This window comes from Saccopteryx bilineata, chromosome 9 (assembly GCF_036850765.1).
Source record: "Saccopteryx bilineata isolate mSacBil1 chromosome 9, mSacBil1_pri_phased_curated, whole genome shotgun sequence".
Lineage (NCBI taxonomy): Eukaryota > Metazoa > Chordata > Mammalia > Chiroptera > Emballonuridae > Saccopteryx > Saccopteryx bilineata.
Window position 1 is genome coordinate 31,523,068 of NC_089498.1, and position 3,597 is coordinate 31,526,664.

Sequence of the window (3,597 nt, forward strand, 5' to 3'; positions counted from 1 at the left end):
TTATTTTTTTGTTTGTTTTTTTAAGTGAGTTTTTTAATTGATTTTAATTTGTTGTGTTTACATAGTTACAAGTGTTCCCCCAAATATATCTCCCTCCTTCCCCTTCCTGTGTTCTCCTTGATACCCTTGTTGCCCCCTCTCCCACCACCTTCCCCCTTCCCTCCATGATTTACTATCCTGCCATCTATCTCTCTGTTTTATGTGTATATATTTTTTCCTTAATTTGATCCCCTCCTCAGTGAGCATATTATGATTACAGTCCTTCACTCATTCACTACTGCATATAAAATGCCATTAGTAAGTGTTATTCATTGGCCCCATTAAGAGGTCTGACACTAAACACCACCCCTAGGATGATGCTCATTACCCTCATATGCTTCTCCATTGTAATGGCACCATCTTTCTTGATTTGGTTCAAAGTCCACCAATTCTACCTGATCCATTTGATCAGTCTCTTCTATTTCCTTCCTTCCAGGTAGGAGTTTTTCCAGCAAAGAGAGTTTATTAGGAGAAAGAAAGCCATTCTCAGAAAAGTACCTTAAATTTGATGATTAAGTGACCCTTTTCATTTGGTCTACAATAAATTGGCATGCCTACATATAGCATACACTTGATATTTCCATGTTTGACAATCTGACCTGGATGAGTGGTAATGACTATGGTTTGGTTGTCAAAAGTAGCTTTTGACTTTTGGAAGCCACACAATGCTTCAAACAGCTGTATGTCCGTACACATGAAAATGTCTTCTTCTCATTGCGTGAAAACACCATGGTCCTGATCTAAAACAATGCTATTATCTCCTGGCTCCAATCTTGGTTCTTGGTCTCCTTTACCATGGAATGTTATCTTCTGGCCATCTTTCATGCCTTAATCAATATGAACTTCTAGAATCTTCTTCTTTTGAACTATCTTTTTCCTGTTGTAGTTTTTACATCTATATTTAGGACTGATCCGTTCCCCATGGCCCTGGCATTCCATTTGCACAGAATGAATTTGCTGAGCCATTCCAGGTACTATCTGATGAATTCTTATTTGCACCCCAATACCTTGGCAATTGCAACAGCACTCTACTACTTTCTTACCACCTTGGCCTTCACATTTGTCACAAATCACATTCTTTTGCCAAGATAGTTTTCTTGTTGCAACATTATATAAATCTTCTAAGATTGTGCTGATGCACAACACCTTTACCTCTTCTTTCTGCATCTTTTCTCTTCCAAAAAGCATATCAAAGATGTCCAGGGGTAGCCAAAACCTGCTCCAACTTCTTTAATTGCCTATTCTTTTCCTGTGTCATATAACTCCCTTTTCTTTGCACCAGAAAGCACTTCCCAAGCTTGAGAAATCTGTTTAAACTTCTCTCCTTCATTTAGATTCTTATCATCATGGTACTTCAAGGTCAGCTTCCTGTAAGCATTTTCAATTCTTCCTGGGTGGCATTGGGTTTGACCCCAAAACATCATAGTAAGTGGTTTATTTTACCATTTTTGACAGGTGATGAGCAGGCCAAGGCAGGTATGAAGGAATGGATCATTGCTGCATGCAGCTTGATAAGCCGCCACTCCTCTGCTTTTTACCGAGTGTTCTGGACAGTTCCTGTTGTCACATTTTTAATTTGACAGCCTAAAGGAAAAGAGCTCAGTGCCCCTGACAAAATAAGTATTGCATGTTTTAAAATTTTTTGTGGTAACAACTGTGCTATGGCACACTGGTTAAAAATCACTGACCTACAATAATCAAGACAGTATGGTATTGGCAAAAGAATAAACAATTAGATCAATGCAATAGAATAGAGAGCCCAGAAATAGACCCACATAAATATAGTCAACTAATCTTTGACAAAGGAGCAATATAATGGAAAAGAATTGTCTTTTTAACAAATGATGCTGGATCTATTGGGCATTCATATGCCAAACAAAAAACAAAATCAAAAGACAAATAAAAAGCTAGCCTAAACACAGACATGGCACCATTCACAAAAATTAACTTAAAATGGGCCATTGTCTTAAATGTAAACCAAAAACTATAGAATTTCTAGAAGATAGGTGATCTTTGATTTGGCAATGAGTTTTTAGATACAACACCAAAAGCATGATCCAAGAAAAAAATTGATAAAATACACATGATAAATTTGTTTAAAATGAACAAAGTCTACAAAAGACACTGTTAAGAGAATGAAATTACAAACCACAGACTAAGAGAAAATATTTTCAAAGTACATTTATATATCTAATAAAAGACTAGTCAAAATGTACAGAGAATCCTTAAAACTCAATAATAAGAAGAGAAATAACCCAATTAAAAAATGGGCAAAGATATACAGGTGGCCAATAAGCATACGGAAAGATGTTAAACATCATTTGTCATTAGGGAATTGCAAATTAAAACAACAATGAGATTCCACTATATACCTACTAAAATGACTAAAATTAAAAAAATACATTCTGATAGTACTGATTCCTGGCAAGGATTCAGAGTAAAATCCCTCAGTCATTTCTGGTAGGAATGCAAAATAGTGTGGTCACTTGGGAAGACAGTTTGGCAGTTGCTTAACAAAGTTAAACCGTCTTATCATACACTCTAGGGAGGGGCACATTCCTAGTTATTTCTCCAACTGATTTGAAAACCTATGTCCACAAAAAAAAGCCTGCACCTCAATGTTTACAGAGCAGCTTTACTCATAATCATCAAAATCTGAAAGCAACCAAAATATCTTTCAATAGTTCAATGGATAAATTAGTGGTCCATCCATTCAATGGACTATTATTCAGTGAAAAAAATAAAATGAGTTATCAAGCCACAAAAAGACAAATATCAATCTTAAATGCATGTTGAAAAGGAAGGAAGCCAGTCTAAAAAGTCTACATATTTGATTTCAGTTATGTGACATAAAGATATTAGAAAGATAAGTGGCCTCCAGCACTGTGGGGAAAGGGGAGTGTGGGCTACGTAGGTGAAGCATAGGGGAGTGTTTCTGGCAGTGAAGCTATTCTATATGATGCTATAATTGTAACAAATGGCATTCTGTTAATCAAAACTCATTGAACTTTACCATGTAAAGAGCGAAACTTAGTGAATGAAAATTAAAAAAAAAATCATTTAGGAAGTCAGTGGAATCCCAGGATATAATACAAATGTGACAAAATAATTTAACTATATTACAAATGTATGAAGCAAACTCGAGAAGGGGGTGTGGGAGAAAGGAGCTTATTTAAGTAACTTTGGAAATAAGTAGAATCTGAAAAACTAAAGGCAAAAGAAACTCTACATAGCATTTTATTCTATTTGATGAATAAAAGTTATGTCTATATCTTATTTAAAAATCTAAATAATTTTTGTAGATGATGTGCTTTCAAGAAGGTGGGGTATAACTCTTCATTTCCATAGCATGAGCTGTGCATTGTGACTTCTTCTCAAAGATAAAGTGAGGAAAAGAGGGGGGTGTAAGTATCTTTGCAGTGAGAAACCTGACAAACACAAATTAAGCAGATAATTAAAGTCAAATCAACAGTGATAACTGATGTTTATATGATATAATGACAATGGTATTTTACCTTTGGGGTCTTCCTCCTTAAAAGCTATAACCTTGGTCTACTC

The 3,597-nt window shown here is 35.4% G+C and overlaps 1 pseudogene; it reads right to left on the reverse strand.

Moving 5' to 3' along the window:
* Positions 1-320: 320 nt before the first annotated feature.
* Positions 321-1,488, reverse strand: LOC136313238 (dnaJ homolog subfamily A member 1 pseudogene; annotated as a pseudogene).
* Positions 1,489-3,597: the final 2,109 nt, after the last annotated feature.